This window comes from Phlebotomus argentipes, unplaced genomic scaffold (assembly GCF_947086385.1).
Source record: "Phlebotomus argentipes unplaced genomic scaffold, Phlebotomus argentipes genome assembly contig_2, whole genome shotgun sequence".
Lineage (NCBI taxonomy): Eukaryota > Metazoa > Arthropoda > Insecta > Diptera > Psychodidae > Phlebotomus > Phlebotomus argentipes.
In genome coordinates this window covers 2,490,785-2,517,621 of record NW_026776162.1, presented here as the reverse complement: position 1 = coordinate 2,517,621, position 26,837 = coordinate 2,490,785, and the positions used below count along the sequence as shown (strand labels likewise).

At 39.7% G+C, this 26,837-nt stretch overlaps 1 protein-coding gene across 2 annotated transcripts in view; it reads left to right on the top strand.

Moving 5' to 3' along the window:
* LOC132265120 (ecdysone receptor) overlaps positions 1-26,837 on the top strand; it is a 92,815-nt gene that overhangs the window by 11,950 nt on the left and 54,028 nt on the right. The window contains exons 1-2 of one of the 2 annotated variants that reach the window (XM_059765621.1): positions 2,939-3,032; positions 16,197-16,764. The gene's annotated coding sequence lies outside the window, so the exon portion shown is untranslated. Of the gene's footprint in view, positions 1-2,938; positions 3,033-16,196; positions 16,765-26,837 lie in introns of those variants that run through there. The other variant, XM_059765620.1, reaches the window with a different exon arrangement.

Genomic DNA, 26,837 nt, shown 5'->3' with positions numbered 1-26,837 from the left:
TATGCTAATTAAATTGATGTTAGTTTAATGTACAGTTCTCATTGGGGGAAATATAGAACTCAAAAACTGTCTGCTTTTCCACAAGAAATTACTTTTATCGATTAATATGGCGTATAAAGTTTGACTTTGTCAAAGTTTGTTGGCGAAGTTCGGTAGTTTTTGCGTGGCTGACGGACTTGTAGTGCCTAAAGTTTGTCCCTGTTCTGTATCCTAAAATGTTTCGCATAATGCTGACATAATTAAATATAGATTACTTGCGAAATTTCACTGTGTATAGGCCTTAAATAGTCAAGTACAAACCGGATGCATCACACATAAGTTTAAACAGCTGATGTTAATAATTTTCTCACTTCACCATAAAGAAAAAAAGAATGACCGAAAGTGTCTGCGAGTGACTTAAAGTGTATAACTTTTAACTACAAAGGAAAAGTGATGGTGTTTCTGCGAATTAAGCACTCGTTATTTATGCTATTTAAATTGCACCAGAAACTCGCCCAACATGCGAAAGAGTGTGTCGAAATATGCACAAAATTTTTGGCCTTTTCAATGTCATTGGGGAAACAGTGCTTCTATTTTTGGGGTGAATGTGTCATAGGAAGTGGATGGCTGTGACCCGTTACGATTCGATGTGAGCAAAAAAGCGGGCACTTACCTGCACCAAGAGGTCACCAGCAGAGCACAAATACTTCGTGGTATTTCACTACATTCCCTTCACAATTTTTGGGCGAAATGGAAGGGCGAAGAGAGGAAAAAGACGTGGAAAACGGTCGTGCGATCGAATTCGAGGGGAGGAAGAGCAATGTTACCTGTATTGTGTGCCATGGGTGGCTCTTTAAATGCATTTCAGTGCGTTTGCAGTCGTATATCAAATTACGTGTTTAGTTGAAAATGGTGTGTTTGGCTCAGCTTGTATATTTATTCTGGCAGCTACTGTCGGCTCTTTTGGGTAAGGTCATGGTCCTGTGCGTTGGAGTCTCTTCTCCTTCTGTTTCTCTGGGCTCTCGTCTCTCTCTCCATCATCGTGTTCTTTGGCTAGGCGAATTGCGAAGGGGCGGGAACATCTTTTTCCCAATAAGATAATACTATGTCTTTTTCCATCCAACGATATATCATTATTTTATGCTATCAGCAAAATTGGAGATGATCCCAAGTACATTCAAGGAGAGAGCGTATCCAAAGTATGAAGAAGAAGACAAGGAATTGTGTAAAAATTAACTTTCCTACACAATGTGGAAATATGCATCGATTCCTCTTGACTTTTTTTTTTACTTTTTTTCTGTATGACTGATACACTTCTTTTCTTCGCTCTCTTTCTTCAATTCCGATATTTTTGCCTTGTTTTGCATATGAAACCTCTTGGCTCTTTTCTGTGACTACAATTTTTGAATTGCAAATCTGTGGAATTATTAGCATTTATTCTTGTCTCATTCGCGCCTATTTTTATGAGTGTGATACCATAAAATACTCAGCACACGAGTGCAAAAGATTCTTCTCACACTCTTGACAAAAGTCGCCTTGTGTGTGAATTCTGTGTTTCTGGATGTTTGACCATTTTTTTCCCTTTACACATTTCTTCTCTCCTTTGGCGTGTAGAGAGATTTACAGGGAAAAGTACATGGCTAAGAGGTTCTGGCGAAGAGAATGCGTCCTTCAACCACAGCTACATGAAGAGCATAATTTCCTTTGAGCTCCTTTGGGCGCTTTTTTAATCTTCACCAGCCCGACTGACCCGATGGTTTCGGTAGAGCCATTTCCCGGGCGCATGAGTGAATGAGCAAGTCAAGATTAATAGTTTGTCTTGAAAGACATATTAATTAATATTCAGCATTCATATAGTAAATATTTAACTACTCTGGATGTCTCAAATGTCCAATTTATGAAATAATCCTTTCACCAAGTTTGACAGGCACCGATTCGCTGAGCGACTGTGCTATAATTGCTGAACTATCACTACTCGTATTTCTGGATCTTGTGTATGGCGAAAAGGGCCATAAAATTCAAGCTGTGGAGACACTTTTCCCCCCAGTAAAGTGTGCTTTAAAATTGCATGGCGATGGTTATAGAAATATATCCCACATAGGGTTTTTTTCGCTGGGTTGTATGTGGCGAAGCACCTAAAAAATGCACTGCACGGTGAGGAAAATGGGAAAAAGAAGACGGCATGAGTGTGTGCGAGTGAAATGAGATGAGAGAAGTGGGAAAAAAAGATGGGAAACCCTGTGTATTGCATTGGAATGAAATGGTGAACTGAGTGAAGAGCATGGTGAAATGACTATGAAGTGAGGCATGAGTGCGAGCGCGATGGAGAGTTGAGACCATTCGTGAACAGTGGCGCGCTGTGGAGTGAATCGCGGGCGCTGTGAGAGTGCCACCACTGGCCTATTCGCCATCACTTTCTGCTCCATTCATTGTGCACTTCGCCTTGTTTCATTCAAACTACCGTCTCGCGGCGCGATCGTGTGCTTGTCGGGCAGTTTCTCGAAATCCTCAGAGCAGTTCGGTCGTGTGACTAAAAATATAATCAAGAGAAAAGGTGTTTCTCTCTCACATTTTCTACACTACAGGCCAAATGTATTGATATTTGGACATTTAACTCCAGTGCTTGGATTGGATTAAGACAACTCTTCGCTTTTCTACTGAACTCTTCCTCCCATGATTGGAGGGAAGGAATGTGTATCTCTGTGAATTTGGGAGTTTCATAAGTGTGTTGGCACAATTAGCCCGTGAGAAAAGGGGAGTTATTGCATCAAAGGTGTCTCTAGGAGAAGTTGAATTTCGGCGGCATAATTCATTATAGCCGAGGAGAGGAGGTGAAGAAAAAACCAGTAAGAGTGTGTGGAGGAAAAACACCGGGAAAACATTCTTTGCCGAGGAGGGATTTCGATTCGGCTAGAGCGCATATACACAATTGCAAAGCCACACAGGACACAAAAATAGTGGTGAAATGTGGTGATATTGTGTTGGTGAATGAGGGTTTTGTTGGATGATAAACTATATCGATTGGCAATCAATTGTATACTCCATAAACTCTGGTGAGTGATTTTCTTTCAAAATTATACATAGTTGTGAGGCGAAAAAGTTGACCAAGTGTAAGATTGGCTGGCTTTTAATTCAATTGCCATTGTTTTGCCTCCATGGCGCTTTTTTGCCGTCTTGTTTTCTCGGTGCAGTTTTTCGGTATGCCAACTGGGTTAAGACATGAGCAACGAATTTCTCCCTAATTTAATTTAATGGTTAACGTATGGCGCCCGCGTAACTCTCTGGGTCTCTTTGCAATCAAAATCAATTCTTTTTTGAGTGTGTTTCTTCTGTGACTTTCCTCCCTGCAATGTGATTGCATAACACGGAGTATACGGACATATTAAGAGCGGCAGCAGCATAATGTCTGTTCAACATAAATTTTCTATTCGGCACGGCATTCTCGCCGCCAACCACAGTCAACGCCGGAGCAATCTTAACAGTCAGCAAGCAGAAAGTGTCCAACAAAATGTGACTTCTCGTCTTTCGGCATTTTGTAATATTTTAAAGTTTTCCCTGTCGGTCTGACTGTACGTGAGCATCTCCACACACTTGAAATAGTTCAACACTACAGTTGCGGTGTATTCCTGTACACTGTATTTGCATAGCCTCTTTCGAGAGTATGTTCCTCTCCTCTCGAAGCCGCACACAGTGTGTTCTCTTGAGAGAAAGATGCAAATGTGCCGCGATGGAGAGATGGCGAAAAGAGAAGTTCCCCCGATTTGTGTGCGCGATGTGATCAGAGAAAAAAAAAGAGAAGACGCTCATCCGTTCTGGATTGTTGGCTCGCTGGGTGGAAAAATTGCGCGCGGATGGCATTAGAAAGAGTAAACAAGAATTGTACCTTCTTGCCTTCCTTCGCCATGGGTACTTGTGTGGAAAATGAGTCACAATTTTTGGTCAAATTACTGTTACCGGAACTCTCACGAGACTTTCGAATATAACGGACTTCCTCACAATTTCTGACCATTTTCATGCTCTGGCCCATGTCACGATTGTCGTCTCCTTTTGATTTTCATTTTCAGCATGCCCACTTTGGGGCGAAGCTGGGGGGGAGAGTACTTTCACGTGCTTCAACGAGCGCGACTTCCAGAGAAGACATTTAGTGATTTGCAGTTGAATTGTCAAAATAATGTCAACTAGTAACATTTAATGCTCTCGCGCTGTACGCAAGAATTTTACTTTCAATACCTATGCGTTCTATTTATCTCTTCCTCCTAATGCCACACTTCTCTCCCTCTTCACGAAGACTTTTATTTGCCATAAAATCTCAGAGTGGAACTGATTTGAAATTCCAAAAGTTATAGATTGTTGTGTCTGTGTATTCGAGTGATGTGGCGATATGGAACACTTTTCTTGCGAAATTATCTTGCTTTTCGTTCTACGATTCTGCTTCGTTTTCTTGGTTTTGCCGCGACCATGGGTGAAAGAAAGAAATCCACCACGTAGACGTGCGTATATATTTTGTGAATTTCGTTTGGCTCCTCCATAGACTTTGGCATGGTCAGAGAAGTAGTGTAGCGTATACATTGTATTTCACAAAGTCCGAAAAAGTAGGTCTCGGCAATGTTGGCTTGTTTGTGTTTACGTGCACCGTGAAAAAAAATCCCAGTCGCACAGCGAACCGAGAGTTGATGCTACTCTTTTCCTCAGTTACACTGTTCGGCGGGGTTTGTGTAGTGTAGGAGAGGAATTGTGCCGACGATGATGATGATGATGATGATGAAAAAAGCGGGGTGAAATGTACCATGCAAGTGTGCGCTTCGCGATGTTAATCATCAAAAATGGTCTTGGGAAGCAATAAAGCAGCCCGGCCAAAGGTCTGGCTTTCGATTTATGAATGCAATATATTCTTGCCACAGCCAATCGATTGACTCTACATGCCAGTGAGAGATGTTGTAATTGCCAAAATGAAATCAACCGTGAAAAAATATTAGATGATATTCCATATTTATAATGCTGTGTAGGTAGACTATTGGTTTTTTTGTCATTGTGCATTAATGACGATGCTTCTTCCTCTTCGTTAATCACGGTCTCGCCATAAGCGGAGAGGCGCTTCTGATGAAATTGATGAATTTTCTGGGAAAGACTCAAGGAATGATACATAATGAATACAAATTCATTAGGTTAGCTGATCTATGGCAAGTTGAGAGACAAAGTATAAAATTCTGTCACCGCAGAAACCACGAAGGAGTAATAGAGAAAATTGACTTCTTAGAAATATTGGTATTCTATTCATACATTTCCTCTCCTGATGTGTTCACACCATATAGCAGAGATTGTATATAATAAGATTAATAAATTTTCAGAGTGTGTAATGGTTTCTAATACCCAGAGAGATCTGTGGAGGGAAAAGTGCGCACATCACGGCGCTTATGTTGAGCGTCAGGCCTTGGCATTTAACAAATCTTTTAGAGTTCAAGACTTTTAAAGTATGGAAAAAAGAGATGTTCGATGAGGTGTGCAATAATACTTAATATCGTTGCGTAAATTCTGCTATCCTGGTTTAGATAAAATGGACGGAAATATCCTCGAAGGTGTGCTTGTGTAGTTGAGCCGAAAATAAAGCATGGATTGAACGCAGCACCGCCGAGTGATTAAATTTAAGTGTAGGAGATTACCGAGGGAGAGAAGCATTGAACTTCATTTAGAGTTGCGTCGGAGAGAGAGACAAAAACAAAACACTCTAGTGACCTCGTTGAGTTGATCGAACCTGCGAGAAGAGGCAAAAATTTCAATTTCTGCTGAACAATTAACAACACCGAAAAGCCCCGACCGCGAGATGTCGATGAAAATGTACACATAATGATGAAAAGTCGCGCCAAGACGGTGATGGTGTTTTTTTTCACTTCATTCTCTGACTAAAAGCGTAATTCGTGATACGCGACGATTAGGCTGTGTGCGTGGAGCGCGAGTAGGTACTTTTGATATTTAAAACACTTTAAACGGGTTTATATTGTGCGCGATGGATAAAAACCTGTTTGTCACTGTGTTGCCCACCACTTTCGAAATATGGACGGCAAAGCCGGTCGTGAATTCTATTTTGCTGGACAATTCTACCGCGCGCGGTTTGCCCGACACGCGGTCGCTGAGGTGGGAGAGGCCAGGGGCGCAGCGAGTGGCAGGTATCTGCTGACCACATCATCTTTTCTGACGTCGTGCCAAAAAGAAGAAATTAGATATGTATGCGCGAAAGCAACAATAGAACATTGCGAGGTATTGTTGTGCGCCTCCGTTGTGTATGGAAAAATTTATTGACCCTGGAATGATATGCGAAAATTATAAGTTTTCATTATTCAATCGCAAGTGTTGGTGTTTTTTTTCTTTTCTTCCCCGAGAAATTGGCAAAGGAGGATACAAATGATTTTTGGCATAGAGATCCACTGGACGAGAATGGGGAGATAGTTCTGTGTGGCATAATTGCCAGCGGGGACAGAGCGAAGTTTGGGTGTAAAGTTTGAGACCGACGTCAAAAGTTTGTGCTGAAATATGAAATGAAGAGAGTTTTAGCCTTTGGACTTAGCAACTCTGCTCTAATGGTGCTTGAATGTATGGAAATGACATTTTGGCAAGCATAAAGTGTGTTGTGATAGTTTTACTCCTGAGTGTCGTTTGATATGAACGTACATGCGAATGATATGATGTTTGGCATAATATTCGCCTTAAGAGTTTTTCTATAAAGCATCAACGATCAAAACAGAATTTCCTGTAATCCCGATTATCTGGTACTTAAGAGGAAAACCTACATTCAACGCTAAGCTTTCCTACGGCATTGTACCTCAAGTTGAGTGGGAATTATAAGAGAGCTCTTCTTTTCGAGAAAAAAAATCAATATAGCTGACCGATATCTTAATCTGGTTGAATTGTCCGCTCACACTTAAGCCTTAAGTTGTGGATGGCAGTCATCTAAAAAAGGCAAGTGTGTGCTTTCGAGAGAGAAATGATGAAAGAGCGTTTTGTGTGTCGATTCGTCTGATGTCGCTATCAGACACTATATATTTTCCGACATGATTGAGTGCAACAAAGTAGTGTGACTAGAATGCATAGAGAACACATGCAGTCTTATCAAGCTTGTAATGTCTCCGGGTGATAAGGAGAAATGTACACAAAGAGAATTTCTACGGAAACCTCTAAACGAATATTTGATTGTACATATAATATAGTTGGGGCAAGAATAAGGAGACGCGGCGTGTTGTAATATTTGACGACATTCACCGAGACATCAGTTAATTTCACTAATTGCGCAGTTTGATCAACTGATATTCTTGGCAACAATGTTGAAGAGTGCAACACAAGCATAATAATGGGTGGTGTCGTGATATATTTGCGTAATTTTGCTGGAATTCGAATATTTCCACTTAACCGTGTAACTTGTCAGCAATGAATATGTCTACTGTGCCAATTTCGGTAATTTGGCTCTCTTCAGATGTCCGAGCGTCTGTTAACTTGCGATCGTCTTCGTATTTACCTAAAGTTCTGTGGGTTTTTGCATGGGTGGAAGAAGACAGAGAGTGGATTCAATTGAGAGATGCTGCCAATGGAAAAATTGCGATATTGGAAGAAAAAGCGTGCATATAATGAAAAGTAACGCGTGTGGTTGAGGGGAAAACGACAGAGACCAACACTAGCGCAGCCGTGGTTACCTGTATGGTAGGTGAATCAAGGTTCTCCTGTATTTGCCAATCGTTTCGTGTGGAATTCACATTGGCGTGGTAGTTTTTTTGCTGTAATAATTAAATTATTACAAATGAAAAGTCTATTGTTTAACGCATTTGAAACATTTTGTGTGAGTTATTAGAGGTTCTCGTGGCTTCAGTGTGCGTTGTATATACCTGTGTCTAATAAAAATACATTATTGTGTATATTTGATTGTCGGTTGTTGGTCCGATGACCGCAAATACAAATAATCCGACGATTGGAAGCGGGTCAAGGCCACTTTAGGCGCTTTTCTTCTCCTCAGCTTGTGTGTTACTGAAATATTTGGAAGGTGTGCGGCGCGGATGGAGGGTTAAAGTGGCTAAGCTCTGTGTTCAGCACACTATCCGAGCTTGATATCCCCCAATTAGTTATGTTTCTCTCAGGTCAAATCCTACCTGTAACTCTTGTCGCTTTTGTCCAATGGAAATTGAACGCGAAGGAGATGGAATATGAGGAAAATTCTCTGTTATGTACTCTACGCATGTGAGAATGTTGAGAGGAGAAAAAAGTTTATATTCTCGGATTTACCAAATTGAGGCATAATAATTATTGGGCTTACAATATGATGCCGACAACAACAAATAGAGTCGCTGACCTCCAAGAGTCAGAAAAAATTATACACGCAGCAACTAAAATTATTGTAATGAACTGGCGCAGAGTTTGCAGAAAAAAAGTCAGAGAGAAGAGGGAGAACCATACATTTTTGTAGACGAACATACAAAACTCGTTAAAACCCACGGAAAAAAGTCTCTTTTTCCACCAAACGATTATGTTATATTTAATTTAGATTTGGCTGCCTTGTCTTTTTTTTTGGTCTTGACGGTGCGCGCGGGACATTGAGTTCACACCTCAAAATCGAATGTCAAAATCATTGAGTATTTGCGACATCTCTGCCAAAAATGAAAATAATACTTATTTACTTTCATTATCTCTTTCCTTTGTCACCGCTCGCATCGATTTATGGAGACTTTTCCTCTCGAAAATTGAAGGAGTGCGCTATATTGGGAAAATGACTCGGTCGCAGTGTTTGACTTAGCCGCGATAAGGTGTTTATTTTGAGCTGAGGCGCTGAGACTGCTCTGCAGTGCTACTTGGCATCCAATTTATCAATTTCTATCCACACACGAGTCGGGAAAAAATGATTTGTAGTTTTTGCAAAGTCTTAATAAGCACCGGATAAACTGGAAGTTTCCACTACAGTCGTGGCTGGGTGGAAAAGAGTGCTGTAGTTGCGGTGCAAGAAGGAGGAAAAAGAGGTTAAATATTTGTGTGCGACCTCAAATGAAAAGAAAAAGATATCTTGCTATGGTGAGCTGCTTTGCTCTCTTGAGAGAGTGGCTCGAAGAAGTCGAGGTGAACCAGTCGAGCAGAGCCACAATTTATAAATTTCTTCACAATATCATCGCGCATACAGTGGAAGAATGTCGAATACACACACTCGCGACGCTGAATTCAGTTCCCAAACAGACAAAATGGTTGGAGATGGTAGGAAGAGAGGCGATAAAGAATGCAAGGCGAGAGAGATGCGCGCGGCGCGAGGAGTGCCGGCGATGATCGTGCAAAAGAAGTTTGGTGTGTATAGAATAAGAGAGGCACGATAAGAGACGACTTTTCGAAGCAAGATCGTCGTGGCTGCTTCGTTGCACTCTTAACACATTTTCTTCTAGACCGCGATCCAGTTTCTACAATGCTCCGCGAGTGGCGAGAATCGGTTTCAAGACGCTGTGCTTCTTTTTTCTTCCTCTGCGTGTCTCTATGCTCAAATTATGTTCACTGCTATGGAAACGTATACATGCGGCTAACATGTATTCCAACATATAGGATTACACTCACAACATCAAATATTATGCGACTGCGGAGAGTAGTTTTTCATTATCAAGTCGCGGTATTTCTTTTGCACTCGCAATTTATTGCAAGATTGTCGGTATTTAAAGTTCCATGCAGACTTCAGTAGTCGCGGTATTAAATGCATGACTTGAGAAAAAGGTTAGGAGAAATAAAATAGTTTTATTTATACTCACGTTGCCGAACACTTTATGACTTTCTTTGGTGGTAAGAAGATGGAGTGAAGAAAAAAAAACTACAAGTTGGCATAAAGATTCACTTTTGTTGCTAGTCGGTTGAGTAGGAGGGAAAAAGCGGCAAAAGTTTAGAATTCAGGCATGTTGTGCAATTTTCTCAAGTTTCTTATGATGAATTAAGTTGAATTGAGAGTAGAAACCATCTGTAAATATAATAATAATTTTTTTCTTATACCTTCACGGCCTGATAATTTGTGTTTATTTTAAATGCCCCTTTTTAGTTCAATAACTCATTAATTGATGCTTCTTGTGGTTTTGAAGAGAAGTTTGCGATAAATAGACTTTTTATGCAAACATGAAGGAAATTAAAATTCTTATCGTTCTTGTAAACAATTTGTTCACTTTTTGGCTCTGATTAAAATTGGCTTTCTCACAGAGCGCACATCTGAGAATTGTATGTGCATTGAGTGGAGAGAGAGACAGAGGAAGTGTATTTTATTTATGAATTACTATATTTTATTATATTTTACGAAACGTGATTGTTTGCCGGAAAGTGCTTTGTTCAGGTATTAATATAAAAGCTTTGGTAAATCACCAATAAATTTTATAGATAGAATTTGTAGATATTTTTCGTTTGAGTGAATTTATCGCTATCCGGGTGGAGGTTTTATGGGGAAGTCTGACTAAATTGTCCATAAGAACATTGTCTGGGGATTGTTTATGGTGTGAAAATCACAAAAGAGTCTCTGGAGCTTGATAACTCCCCGGAGAAGGCAAAGCGAATTGCGATGCGAGATAGGCGAAAAAAAGTATAGAGAGAGCGTGTGTGTGTGTGAGTAGAGAAGTGGAGTCAATTTTGTTGTTGTGCAAATGATATTGTAAAATGTGCATTAATGATTATGACCGTCAAAAAATGTGAAATAGTGCCCTAATGGATTCTGTCTCGCGGTGCGGGACGCCCAATTTGGATAAATAAAACTCGTGTGTCGTTTCTCTTATCACAGACTGTCTGGGTGCAGTGGCGGCGTTTTTCTCACACAAATCATCGCGCACTTTATTTCCTTCTTTCATCATTTCCCATTCTGTGCAGTCATAGGGGAGAGAGAGAGCGGGAGGGAAGATTTCAGGTTGATGGAATAATAAGGCAAGCAATGGGCAAATATTTTACGACTCTGAGTGATTCATCGTGGGTTAGAAGGTGTCTGTAAATTCTCATTTTCGTAGGAGAGAAAATTATACACATCTCAAAAGCAAAGGTGTTGTGCTGTCTGCCGAGCACAAAACTCTTCTCTCCCATTTATTACTCAATATTGCCAGCCTCTAAGTAAGCATTTAGTAAATGCCCACTAATTATATTATCACATTCTGTTCCGCATCTCTATTTTGCTGCTGCCCATGGTGCTGTTTATGAACTCTGTACACCTCTGGGGTACTCGCATTTTGTATAAGACACCGTGAGCGCGCGAGGAGTAAAAAATAAAGTACCTTGAGTTCCGTGGTGTAAATCGTTGATGTTATATATCTTTCAACTACACGCGTGACCTTCCAACGGAGAAAATTCACAGCAGAATTGGATCTTTTGTATTCCACATGGGAGACCCATTAACAAATGATAAAACCTTGAGTTCACGTCTGTGGTGATATTAAAATGACCATTGCCAAATTTTAAATGACCAATTTTTGGAATATCTCTGAATAGGTAATTCAACTCAAGTTGATAGCCATATGGGTGGCTTGTGCGTCCTGAATAGGCGAAATTTTCGGGTGGGAATTTTTGCTCTTGGGTCGCACAATTGGCCTTTTTGAGTCGCACACACAAGATCAATTGAATGGGTTACGTAAATAAACATTTATAATTATTCTTCGAGCCAATACACTCTGGACAAAAACAAGCATTGCAAATTTTTTGCGGGTGACGAATTGTCTTTTTTTAATCTTCATAAAGTCCCTATGTGTATTTCTCTGATGAACAGATAAATCCCATTCCGTGAGAGTTATTGAAAATGTCAGGTTTAAATTAATCCTTTTAGGAGCACCTCGTCATTTTTTCCAATCTTGATTCTCTTTTCATGTCACGGGGATTTAATGAATCATTGTTGGACTGAATGGGACAAATGAATTAAGCCCAGAGTCAGCGTCTGTCTTATATTTTGCGAAATTTGATGTGGAAGAATGCGGTCATAAGCCATTTTAAATCTTTGGTCATGTATGATTTTTTATCTCCATGGGAAAGAGTGCCCACGAGTCTATTTTCTATTTTATCTCCATATGAATTGTGTAGTGAAGTTTAATTGGAAATGTGTGCATAAAGTTTTCCTCTTACTTCTGCAGTTGCACTTTTTCCTCGATGTATGGCAGATATTTATCTTTTCCGTCTTCATTGAAATGCACTTCAATCGAATGGCACTTTTCTATTATCATAAAGGGTCGTGTGGGGTCTTTCTTCTCTGTCTTTGGCGACTCTTGTCTTGGAAATTGTGAGTAATTGCGACTATCAGTCGAATAAAATGTCTCCATGATGATGGCAAAAAGAGCGCGGCTGTGATTGTATAAAGAGAAAGTTGTGAATCGCAAATTTTTGGCGAAAGTAAAAGTCTGACCTGTTTTGTAAGGTTTAGCATTATGCTGTGCGAGGAGGTGAGTGAAAAAAATATAAGCAACTCCGTCACTAGAGGCCAAAAAAGTGGCGCCGAGGAGGAAAAATACACGGGGCACAATTGAAATCAAATGAAAAGATGGTAAATTTGATATAATTTGGATATTCAGGCTGTATTTCCTTTTATTCACATTTTTTTCTCTCTCTCATTCTGCAACAGTATGGTAAACAACTCATCCCTGTGTTCTGGGCCTTTTATTTTGGGAATCGAATTTGTGCCCTTAGGGCCACAGGGAGCGGCGCTGAGGGGGGACGTGAAAAGAGATGCGGATCTTTCGGCGGGAGGGCTTCGCTGTCAATTATTGCTCTATTGGGAGAGGAAATTTGTTTACCAGTTTTCTAGGCTTGGCACAGAAAAAAAGGCGCTGAAGAATGGGCGAAATCACGGATAAAAATCGACACAGGATGAGAATCACTTTCGCTGGTTGATGCACAACACCATTAAGTTGCGCAGGATATTGCTGGGTAGTGGTGATTTGCAAAACGAGAGAGATTATGTGGAAAGTCAGGGTTGCGGGTGAGAAGTGTATTTGATGGTTGAGAATCACCCACAATTTCGCAGTGCGACACCCAAGTTCAATGTCACCGGGAGAAGCGCGGTATGAATGGGTACAGAAATACATGTAAGAATCAGCAAGAGTGCTCCTGTGAAAAGGAGTCGCGTCGGTGTGAGGGATTTCAATTTGGCAAACCGCAATTGAATGTATATTCTGAAACAGTGAAATTGATTTTTCCTCTCATCTCTCCATTTGACTGTTTTATTTATGGCAGATGAAGAGAAATAAATTGCAAATATTTGATTTTTTTCTCGTATTTTCACATCAATTTTGTATGGTTTTTATTTCATTTATAAAATAAATTACGCGGGTAAATTTATTTGTTCACTGAATATATAATTCTGATAGACATGACACGGAATGAGTTGAAGATTGAATTTAAGAGAGTTTTATTCTGCAATATAGAAATTTGCTGAAAGAGTCGTTAATGATGGTTTGTCTAAAACTTCTCTCATCGCTTTTCTCTCTATAAAATTTGAACTGAATTAAATATTTATATGGCGAAATCATCTTCTCTTTAGTGTCGTTAGTATATCTCTCACAGGACTAGAAGCTCTTTTGGGTTAAAATTGTATTTTAGATATTCTTAGAGTGTCGACGGTGCCTTTTGTGATGCTCCTAAAATCGCTTGTCTAACAATTTATCAGCATATATTTTCTGAATGGAGTTCATTATTGGAGAACAGGGTTCTAAAATTTGATGAATGCAGAAACGAGAGTGTCTTGCTAAATGTTGATGATCGCGTGATACATATAAATTTTATACATCCACCTACGATGGGATGGAATTTGCCAAATGGTATTGAATAACTTCGATGGTGGAGTGCGAAGAGGACTGAGTGTGAGGGAGGAGTTGAAATTTGCGAGGAGATTAATCATGTGTGTGGTGTGTAGAAAAAGAGGAATGCTTATTCGACTGTCGGCTAAAATATAGCTTGAGTGTAGCACTCTCGAACATGGGGGCTCTCTGTCAGGCTGGACACTGGCGCTTTTTAATTAGACACATGCTCAGGGGCGAGAGAAAGAGTCATGGACGTGAGCTGGGGGGAATTGGGAGATTCTTATCAGAATTGTATGACACCCACGCGAAAGCTGTCCTCCCCCAAATGTTTGCCATAAGCAAATGCCTTCAATTGGCTATAGGCAAGACTTCACTGAGATGTTTGCTTTTTGTTGCTTCAATTCTTCCTATTTCTCAACGCCCGACACGGAATGTGTCGCTGAGCCCCGATTTTTTTACTTCTCTCTCGCAAAATTCCACTCTGGCCGAAAGAAATGGCCGGAGCGCGAATAAATTTTTCGAGTGGAACATTTGGATTGTAAATCTCCCGTGCGCGATCCCTTTCCAAAGTGACAATGCTCTCCATGCGCGTCTAGGCGTTGTGTCCAAGAGAGACAGTTTTTTCTTAATTTTACGACTCCTCTCTGCACATGGTCTCACATGGATATTTTATGCAAACACGCAGCCAGGGTGCTGGAGGGAAGGAGCAGCCGGAAAAAGGAGCGAAATACCAGAAAAAATCCCAACTAATCTTACATTCTGATTCTGTGGGACTTTCGCAGAGGCGACGCATACAGAATTTCGCGGTCACCTTGAGTTCAAATGAAACAACACCCGGGAGACAATCAAATTTCCGATGTTATCGCCAACATTCTTTACCACTTCTAGTTGTAAGCACCACTTTTTTCGTGTTTTCATTTTCTTTCTGCTGTGTTGCGTGAAATGAGAACAATACAGGGAGAACCAATCTCGTCATTTGCGATTTTCACATCTCCTTGTGGACGCCCCGAACAGGAGGGTGAGAGGACGAGGCGGAAGAAAACTCAGACAAGCATGAGAAGAGAATTTAAGTGACGAGACAAAAAAAGGAGGAAAATCACCCAGAATGATACTTCATGGATACACTCTTTTAATTCTGCGACGTATAGCATTGAGTTGGAATTAATGGCTATAAACACTGGGCGATGAAAAATCAACCATGACATGAAGGAGGAGAAAATGTACTTGAACCAACAAAGAATTTAATAAAAGAGTCAATGGGAAAAATGTGATGAGTGCAGAAATTATAGTATTTAATAGTTCTGCAGCACTCAAGACGAGCTCCTTTGAAATTGGACAATTGGTTATTTTCGAGTAGGTAATTTCTCGGAAAATTCTTTAATTGGACTAATTCCATAAGATTTTTTTATGTGTGTGTTCAAATTAAATGTGGGGAAAGAACACTGGACGAAGAAGTTTGAGGCCAAAGAGTGAAGCAACAGATGCAATTATCTTGGGTGGGTTTTTTTTTTACGATCCACACCAAAACCATAGAATTGCTTATTGTGCAAAGTTTCCTGTGAAAAGTGTTATCATTGGAGATTGTGCAAAAGCTGCGATGCACCACAAATTGAAACTATTTGTGAGATTAGGGGATAATGCTCATGGAAGGTAGCGAAATTAGCATTAATTCAATTTTGTACACAAATTCATTTGCTATTGAACAACTTTTGCTGCGTTCAGTGCATTTGGCAATTTCATGGTAGATTCCAACATGTGCTTTAACCCTTTAAATTCACTGATTCAGATTGTCCAGTGCAACGTGTACCTAAATTCGAATTCAGTTCCCCTCTCAATTATGAATTTTTCGCTCGAAATCCCCCTCATGCTTCGACGATAAATTGAAAATGCCATTAAATGATGAAATAGGGACTATTTTCTAGTCACACTGAGCCTCAGAGTCGTCAAGTGGGCAGACGAGAGCGTGCATTCGGGAATTGAAGTGGCGACACAGGGCGTGTTTCTGTCCTTAAGTGAATTATAATTCTCAAGGATCGGGGATAAAAAGGCCAGAGGGATGCCACAGCGAGACCAAAGAAAGCACTCTCAATGCTCCATTTCCCTCTATGGCATTGTTCCTCCCACACAAACCCTCAGGGCTGCTGTGCTAATTCTCCACTGCAACACTGTGTACAGTTCGAGGATGCATTCTAGTTCAAATGTGGGTTTTCCCTTGTGGTTGCTCTTGTTCTTCATCTGTGAAGGCCAAAGTGCTGGCGGGAACATAAGGGGTTAATGCTGAAATAATTGCGATAGACTTTTCTTATTTCTCCTTTATTGATATTGTTGTATTTATGACATTTTTATTGGGTCAATTCAATCATGTTCGGTCGAAGGAGAGGAGAAAAGAGTGCCTTAGTTATTGAATTAACAAAACATAATTTCCTACTGATTGAGTTTTCTCCCTCTTCTTCTCTCTATTTGCAGACTCTCCAAAACCCAGTGAAGCAACTCCTTCTTGTGCGCCATTCGACCATCAGTGTTCTATTTGTCGTCAGATTGCAATCACATGCTGAAGCAGCATCAAATGGACTCTTTGCAGAGAAACTCACATAAATAATCGTGTTTATTGAGAGTACGATTAATTTAGCAGTGACATTTTAGTGGTGTGCAATATTTACATGTATCGCGATAACAGCGAAAAAACGATTCGTTGAGGGGTTTTTATGTTTCCAATGTCGAATAAGAGGTGAGAAAAATTAACTCTACTTGTAAGTAATTGTAAATGTGTGGTGTATAGTCATAAAGTGTTGTAAAAAGAAACTGTCCACAAGAGACTTTGACTTTAGTTTCGTGTGAAGAAGAGGATCATACTGTTGTGCAATCATATCACAGTGTTAAACAAAAAGAAGTGAATCGACACTCGAGGAATTCACACTGCAAGCGAAATTGTAAAAAGGAGAAAAAAAAAGTGTTGTGTCGGCTGAAAGAAATATATATATATATATATATATGTATATGGATAACATTTTATGTATGCTAATGACATTAACTGGTGAGTATTTTATTGTTGCATTATTATTCCATATGCAAAAACGGACAAAATCATACCCGAAAAAGACGATACCATTAATCCAATTAAGAATTAAGAGACCTCGAATATTGTAATTTCGGTCATGGACGATGATGATGGACACTGTTGGGTGAATCAACAGTGTGCGCGCCTCTTTCTCACTTCTCTGGGTTGTGCTGTGGAAGATGATGAAGGTGGCGTAGAGAAGAAAAAACACCCAAACTGGTTTCTTCTTTCACAATGGATTATTCCCAACTCTTTAACCATTCCTCCTCTCTCAATATTTCATCTTTATCCATTTTATATATTAAACCTCTTGCACCATGAACACATTTTACGGCGATGTGAGTAATTGGATTTCACCTCTCTGGATCCTGACTTATATGACACAGAGTGGAATTTTTCAGTGGCTGTTCTCGCTGCAAGAGACTTCTAATCATTTTAGCCTGATGATTCGATTTCACTGAAAATTCCACCAAGTCACATTTCTTAGCGCTTGTCTGCTAGTGTTCTGCTGAGAAGAAAGTCTCCCAGGCACTGCATTAACATTGACACCCATCCAATAATGCAGCAACAAGCAATATAGGAGAAAAATGATATAAAAAAAGGCATGTACGACGATAAAATTGAATTGAAGAGAGAGAGAAGAGAAAAAAAGCGAGTATGTGACGAGGAAAATGTGTATTTCCAAGTACAAATCGCTTCTTGCTCCACTGGACCATAAATTTGAAATTATTTTGCCGGTACAGTGTGTGTTGTGATGGTAAAATGGTGATTGAGAATAATGATGATGACGATTCGAAAAGTTCAAACACAAACATTCTACAAAATTATTGTTATTACTCTTTCAACACCTATAGAAAAGCATTTCGGATTATGCCTGACATACGGAGTTTTGCTACAGGTGTTCAGGAGCTTCTCTTTACGGCTTCACGATACTTTGCTAAAACCGCAAAACGCTATCTTTGTCGAGAAAATGACTCATAAAAGTAATGAAAAAAAAAGAGTCTGAGTATGATGTTATGGAAAATAGCGAATAAATTTTGCGCTCAATTTGAGAATTTATTTGCTAGGATTATAAAATTATTAATTGATGGTTGAAAAGTGTGTAAAAATTTTTTCCTTCTTACATCATTACTTGATTGAAATGTTAATTTCGCAGCTCTGAAAAAAAAACTCAGAATAGTCAAAAGAAATATGATAAAGTGTGATTTTATGGGTGTCGCTGATTTGGCAGTGCTTTCACGTCATGCACAGGGAATAAAAGGTTTATTTTCACATTCTAGATGCGCCTCTCATCCCTTGCCAGTGTCTCTCATATGACTCTCGCTCTCGGCCAGACAATAAAACCTTAGCTTCAGCCACGTTGCGTGGAGCGAAATAAAGATTAATCATCTTTTTGTGCATTGAAATTCACACAGAGAGAAGTCTATTAATCTCAAAGTGAAATATGCTTTTTTATACACCAGACATCCTCTTGAAATATTTGCATAAGAAAGAAAAAAAGGCACGTAACAAGAGAGCTGTGGCGAAAAAGATGCCTCATCATTAATTGGATATAATATTACTATGTGTGTGTGTGTGTGTTGAGGGAGAGATATTTGAATAGACACAGATCCTTAACCATTCGGCAAAAATGTTTCAGTACAATTCCATGTCATTTATTCGGTCTGAAACTTTCAATCAGTTGCACAAATATTTGTGAAAAATTTTACGCAAACGCGACGTTTTTAATCAGGACATTGACTCTTGTGGTTTTCTGACTGTCATAGAGCGAAAATATTAAATTGTATTCAATACCATCAATTTTTTTTCTGCCAACCCATTCTCTTTTGCTCGTCTAATATTAATGCGGTGTGTTGTTGGGTTTGTGCGAAGTCGTTTTGTGTGGATCTGTTGGTTGTTTTGCTAAAAACTTTAACTTGACTTTGCTAGATTTTTTGCTTTCTCTGTCGAGTCTCTTTAGAATGACCGTCTCTCTCTCTTTTTCTATTTTTTCACTCTCTGGTCTTCGCGTATTCCACTTCTTGTTAGCTCTCTCGCATTTTACTCCTTTCAATTGGGTGGCAAGACGCGATGATGCAAAATAAACACATTTAACATTCGCACACAGTCGTTTGACGGATGGGAATTGTGAAATACTCTTGAAAATAGACGAAAAATAAATGATGTGTATTTTAAGGTATAACACAGAGTATGGCAAAGGCGATTTTGAGTACAACACAACACGAGACGACAGTGAGTGTGCAAATTGTCTGCCATCAACAGGGAAACTTGGGAAAATGCTATAAAATATCACTTCACAGTCAGTTGCAACTTGTCAATTTTCAAGGTTGGTCTCGAGACTTTGTCACACGATTCATTTTCTATACTTGCACACTTTTATCTATTTACTATTCAACTCATATCAGTGGCTATATTCTTCGGAATATCTCAGTTACAGAGTGGTTTTTGGTGGAATTGAGCTGTGATTTGATTGAAAGATGAATTGATTATGCATGGATGATTAGAATAACCTTGATTGGTCTTTAATCTCTCAGAATTTTGAGGTTCTTTCTTTTTTTGTTAACACCGCACTTATATCGCAGAATAATTGTGAGAACGTCTTTTTACAGTCTTGTGTGCGTTTTTCCATTTTTGTTTCCCATGAAAACAACAAACTTCCTTTTCAAGAATGTCTCTTGAACTGAAAATGATAGAGTTCATCGCAGCGTAAATAAGGAACTACTCAAGTATTTATATTTCATGCATATGACGTCTCTCGGAAGAATCTATGAATACCTGAATGTAGGCGTGAAATAATCAATCAATATCTATTTTATAATAAAAACTGTAGAGGTGTTATATACTTCCATTAGAATAACTTTGCAAAAATAAATAAAAGTGTACACTTGAAGAATTCAAATTGATTGTCTCACAGTTGGTTCTTGTATGGCTCAGCGAATTTTAATGTTATTTTTTCACTGTCTATAAATGTTTTCCGTGTGTGTGGACTTCTTTCCATCCGCACAGTGAATAAATCGATTAATTGAGTCAGTGAGTTTTTGCATAACATATTTAATTTTGAGAGCCACACACTGATGTCCGTATATAGTTAGGGAGATGACGGAGAATGTTATACATTTTTTTCATCTGTCCCTCTTTACACAGCAATCGAACCAATTTACAGTCAATTGAGATTCAAGAGTTTGATATATTTGTCAAATAGTGCCCTCCCAATGTGTCAATAGCAATAATAAGATGTTGTAAGTGCAAAAAACTACTTAAAATTGTATTTTTGGGGCCTGAAGTTTTGTTAATTGGGTGTTGATATTTCCAATTTGGCTTGATCCGTGACGAGACGACATCATGATTGTCAGGATTTGCCTGACCCAATAATTAAACGATCATGTCACAATTGAAGTACCGCGCATTTTGTCAAAACATATCCGAAATCGACACTGAGCGTAGGACAAGTTTGTTAAGTTAATGCGATGCTTAGTTGGAATTACCATGTGGAGATAATGAGATGGTAATAGAATTAGTTGGGGAATGGGTGAAAGAGTAGGGAAAAAATTGATTTGACCAGCCTTGAACTTCTTCCTGCCTTTCATTATTTCGTGCTTATGGGAGAGAGGTGGAGTGTATATGAAAAAGAGAGTTATTACAGTGACACAATGATAATGTAAATGCGATAGAGAGACTTAACTAGACGGCGCACGGGGAAAAAAGCAGTGTAAAACAATAAAAATGCTGGTTGTACTGAGAATGCTTTTTTTTGTTGCCTTGAGTTTCTCAACACTGAAAATGTCGCGATTTATCATCGCGTCTGACATGGAGCATTCATAGAGTGAAGATGATGGCGGTAACCTTGGCTCGCCAGCCATCTCTCGATTCGACTGTTATGCAGGTGATAAAACAATTAGTCAACTTTTGGAATTGATTCCAGGGAAAAGGTGCAGGTTGAGGGCCGAGCGGCAGATGGATGGAAAGAGTGTCCTGAGTCTATGGGAGGGCGTGCGATATTTTATATCAGAATTTATTGTATGCAGATGCCAAGGCGGCTTTCTGAAAATAGACAATATATACATTATGAATGAATGTGCCAAAAACTAATGGCAGATGCATTCAAGCGCTCCTTCTGGTTAGACTCTTAGCGGTGTAGCTGAAATTTATTGCATATATTCGCCACCTGTCAATAGGTGTAGTGCAGTGAAAAAATATTTAGAGACTTCTATACGTATTATTTCACAACTGGAAATTTATATCCCGCCATTTTTTAGTCCATCTCCGCGAGCATCTGAGAGATTTTTGCAAGATGCTAACAAATGATAGTGGGAAGAGGAGGAGAAAAATTGTGCAAAAGACCTAAAATATTGAGACGGCGTAGGTTCTTAAGTGTATTTTTGGATTCAACAAGGCACATTGGACTTCATCGGGTGTGATTAATATAAAGTTTATACGGTTTGGATTTCTAAGTTTTGTGACCTTTTGTAAAAATAGGCGCCAGAAAATTTCATAACTCAATATTCAAATTAATTATAGACTTTTCATGTTTTAATTTACAAAAATATCTTCTCTTTGAGATGGAGAACATAAAAGTTTTCCTTGAATGAGTCCACTATATTCACGAAATCTGTTTTTCTGTCCGGAACTGTCCAATTAGACTTCTAAGAAGACGGACACAAGACACGCAGCAATCGTATTTCGAAGGGTTCGTGGTGGGTTTTTTTTTGGCTCTTTGCACAGATCAGTAGAGTGAGATTAGACAGAGTGGAGAGGAGGAAATTGTGTATTCAAAACAAGGGAATTATTTAATCCACATTCCACATACGACTGAAAATTGAAGGTGATGAGAATTGAGTTTAGTGCGAGAGAACAATGAACTATTCATTACATACATAATGGATGGCATTACATCATTATGTTGCTGCCTCTAATCTCTCCTTAGCATGGTCGAGCATTAAGGCAGACACGGGCAAATCCCATATAGTGAAAATGAATGAAAATTTCCCAAAGTGTGAGATGTTCTAAAAATACGTCGGAGTCACGCTTGTTAATTGCTAATGAGTAATTGTAGCATTGATAACACACACGTTTTTCGGTGCGACGGCCCGTACAATGCGTACGAGAGAACAGGAGAGTGGGTGCTTGTGTGGTTAAGAAAGAGCTGTACACGCTTTATTGCGTCTTATCAGAAATTCAGTGCGAGAGACAGTCTCCTCCAATGTGGTGTGATGTTATTTTTTTATCACATCGAAAACGTGTGTAGCAAATGCTTGAGAGAGTGAGAGCGGAGGAAAAAAAATACTGTCGACAGTTCGGACGCTGACCTACATATTTTCATTTATTGTATGATTGTGTTGATGGCTATGATGCAAACGGCGCTATGTGACATTCAGTGAAAATAAATATAATACGTCTCGCTGTGATTATGGACAAATAGAAGAAAAGAAGGTCTATTAATAGAGCATATTGCTAAGGAGATACCGAGACTATAGACCTCTTGACAGTTGATTGTCTTCATAGAAGTTGCCTTTTGCCTATTGAACTCTATGGCGACCCAGAATATTTAGTTGGGCGCGCTGATGATGGGGTTTTTGTACTAAATTTGGGCGAAAAATCGCTGCCAGGGTAACAAGTTGGCTCACGGCCAGGGAGGGAATTTTGACAAATATCCAAAAAACGTGGTTGGACTGCGATTCTCTCGGTCTATTTGATATGAATTAGACTCGAAGTCGCCCAACGAGAGACACAGACTTTTTTCCACCCCGCCGATGAATGACTTTTTGACGTAAATAACAGTGTTCTAAATTGTTGCGAGCGAAGAACTATCTTTTGCCAACATTGAAAGTGTGCTTTTTTCCCTCGCACAGGAAACTCATTACCACTTTTCAGAACTAAAATAAATCACCCTTTTGTTAGTCTTTGACATTGTCTGGGGGGATATGTACATTGTAAGCGGAATTTTTAGACATTTCACCACTCTCGACAAGCTAAACAGACGTAATTTAGTAATGAAATAAGTAATTATGCTTGAAGCTCAATTAAATTAGATTATGCTGTAGAGATGAAAGTGGAATTTGGTATTTGCGCAAATTACAATGCGGTTATCTTTTATTTTTATCAGTATTGATTTGAAACGGATCTGCGTGTGGCATTTTGGCAGTTGATTTCATTCCGGATGCCAGTTGGGGTTTGGTTTTAAAAGGAATTTCTGGTCGAAGCGTGGTCTGCATTCCACGTAACCCTTTCCAGCAGGAGTTTGTGTGGAATCACTCGTCAACCTTCACAAGACTCGTCTCGTTTTGTCTTCCTGGACAAAACACTTTTCTCTGTTAAATAATTTTGATTCATGAATAAGTACGTTTTATTCTCCATATGCAATTAGCCTGAATTGCTAATAAAATTCATTCATATTGCATAAAATTCGATCGGTGCTGAGCCATTTGAAGAGGGATTGTTAGTTAGGCACATTAAAGCCGCAAATCTGGATCAATATACTGTGGAATATCTTTCAACGGTGTTTGGAAACATATAGAATTTCCTCTTTGGTGTACATTTTCAAAGCGCCTCCCTTCGGATTATGTATGTACAGCTAATGCCACATAGTGTATATAGTGTGGAGAGAAGTGCTGGAAAAGTTTTTTTCCCAGCCATGTGGGTGTGGGGCGAGAAAACGCATCATGCAATGCCATTGCTCCTCGTTGATATTTGTGCCATAATGGCCCAGCGACTCACTAACTGATTGCCACAGTGTGTGGAAGGGAAAGAGTTGCTGACGTTGCTCTCTGTCGCACCAGCATATGGATCAATGGTTGCAAGTGCAGCAGAAATAGTAAAATATAAGCGCGAACCCCATACACTGCACTGAGCCACCATACATACTTGCAATTTCGATCAGACGACGCCACGGTGGAGAGACGTTCATTTGTTGCCTTGGCTGTGTTGGCCTGAGCAGACCGGAGGAGTGAGGAGTTGCTGGAAGTTCTCCAGAAAGGGGGGGCTCTTCGTGCCGCTGTGGATGAGGCCGGCGGGTGGGCGCGGGGGGAGGGAGGGTGCAGAAAAGTCGTGCGAGACAGAAGGAGACAGGGCTTAGCTGTAGTCTGAAGAAAGAGGCAAGGAAGTATGGGCTGAGAACGACCACAACTCTCTCCATTTGCTTCATTTTTTGTCATTACTCTCTGCACAGTGATACATATACTTTACCCAGCTCGAGCGACGCCCTATGTACAGGCAATAGTGGTGCAGTGGTTCTTTTATTTTTTATCTTAATGCATGGGTACACGAAGAGGAGGATCATTAACATGGTTTGAAGTAGGGTAGGTCTTCACATGTGAACACGCAGTCTGTCGAGGGAATTACTTTCAATTGATAATTGCATTATGTGCTGCTCATTTGTTTTCCTCGTTGTGGCGAGTGTGCATTTGGGCATTTGGTCACAGATGTATTGTGTCAATTTCACTCGATGCGAGTGTGGGTTTTGTGAGAAAATGTCACGGACGCATGACCATGTGGAGTAATGTAAGAGATTCTCAATGGCCAGAGATTGCACGTTTATCGGGAAAAGCGATTTTGCAAAATGGAAAAGTCAGTTTGAGATGTAAAAATGTCAATGTGACATTTATGATTTATACTTTCATAATGCGCCATATAAATTAATTATCCGCTATTCTCTCACCTTTTCTGCACAATAACAATTTAAAGTGAGAAGTATAGTCTTTTTGTGTGGAGCGCGATACATAAATTTTCTCTAAATCTATTTAATATTTCTATATGGCAGCCGCGGTGTTAAGAACAAAATAGTGACGGAAAAATATAGCATCTCAAAGAATATGCCGCCAAAAGATGTTTTATGGCTCTTGGAGGAATATAGGAGAAGAACAAAAAAGACCATGTTAAGCAAAATGAGACGTTTTTCTACACTCTCTAACTAAAGTTGCGAAAATGGAACGAAGACATAATGGGGGTTTTAGGAGTACAGGAAGAAGAGGGAAACAAAAAAAAAACTTTTTGGCAAAATGTCTAGTAAGAAGAGAGTGAGAGAGTTGGGCAAAAAAGTAAATAACGCTGTATAAAATTTTGTGATACAACCATTTTGTGTGGCGTATGATGAATTCCCAGGGTCGTTAAGTAGTACAAATGCGTGGGTGACGGGGTGTATGTACGCGACAGGACGAGAGAGATATGGTGTCTTTATTGGGGAGAAATAACTCATAAAATCAATATTGTGGAATTAATAATATTACGCGGCTCTTCCATTCTGGTGTCCGTCCACCCCACATTTTATGTATTGTCTGCCCCTATTGCCGGCTATGGTGGCCAATAAAGTGTGTAGAGAGAGGCCTCTCTCCGCGCAAACCTGCATGTACGCGCGTAGAGATACATGAGTTGGGGCATTCAATGGTGAACGACATCAGGGAATGACTGATGGGGACGAGGCGAGAGGAGCGAGAAAGTCGAGAATCCTATGCCATATTACACTCTTGACAGGTCATTGAACGGCACTCTTTTGTTACGCGTTTTTCATTACTTTCCTCGCACTTCTTCCGCTGCTCCTTCGCGCTCTTCAAGGACACTATATATATATGTGACACTGCGGGGAAAATCCTGTCAAGCTCAACATTTTCCCGAGTGCACGTCTTTCGCGGCGTTTTTTTCGCGTACACATTTCTCCTTCGCACTTCACATTGGCGAGGTTGGCGGTCTTGTGTGAGAAAATGATGTGAAGGTAGTGCAAATATTTGCCAATACGTCTGCAAGATGGTTTTATGCACTGGAAATTTCATTATTGTTTCATTCAGCACATGTGGAAATGAATAACGAATGCCACTGACTAAGTGGCAATTGATCGCGAAATAGTTGTCTTGAGTGGATGAGCACAGAGAGGAGTAAGAAGAGTGTGTGGCTTCTTTTTGCACTTCCTCGCGTGGTCCACAAACTTTCACATTTCACGGAGAAAGAGGAGATGAGGCGACTACGTGAGGAAGCTGTAAAAAAAAGCTAAGTGGAAGATCATCGGTTGTATTATGGGGATTTTCCATGAGCAAATCACGTTTTATTCGGTTACCATTGAAATTTATACGGGCATGATTGAGTGATGGTTCATATTTGCACATGAGTGTGAAAATATGTGACAATTAGTGGCGTACAAGACATCATGTGTGCATGGCGTCGTGAAGGGAGAGTTGCTGGTGAGAAAAAAGGCGAGAAAAAGGCAATCTGTGTACAGACAGAGTGCCGTGGAATGTGCATTTCTGCAAAGTCGAGGAGTCATGAAGGAGAAAAAAAGCCGAGAAAACTAATGAATGAGAGAGGGCGAACGGGGCAATGAATTGGGGACTGCCTCAATGTTAAATTTGTTTGCCGACAATATATACATCGGGGTTATTATCGCACAAATATATGCAGTGAATACTATATTACTCTTTGTGGTGAGTGTGAAAAATGTTGCACAACATTTTCTCGTGCTTTGTGCTGAAATGGGCAATAAAAGGGGGTAATACACTGTTAAAAATAGTCCCTGTCAGACTTCTAGCCTTCTGATTGCATGTGCGCTGCTATTTTTCCGCTAACAGGATATTTATTGGTGGAAATTTCAACACGAAACCGGCCATTTGGAATGGATTTCGGAGAGATATTCCTATATTTGCAATTAGCATATGTGTTTCGTTTAATTTTCGTATTAGGTCATTTGCTGTTGAATAAATATTGATTAGGAGCATGTTTCGCGGGCATGAAATGCTTTATAGCAAGTGTTGGACCGCAAATTCTAACATCAATTTCCTCCACATTGTATTTGACAGGCATTATCGTGATGTTGTAGTGTCAACATGATGAAATTTATCAAGATTGTGAAACCAAATCGTTATTAAATGTCCCTTCGCTTTCACACAACAAATGAGATTATACAGTGATGAAGTGAATTGGTTATAAAGTGTAGAATATTCCTTTCATGTGTACATATTATACACAATTTAATCTTGTATATAGCATACAACAATAAATTGAATTGCACGTCAAGTGCATTGCGTGCCAGAGTCGACACATAAAATGCATTTGGAAGTGTGTTATAA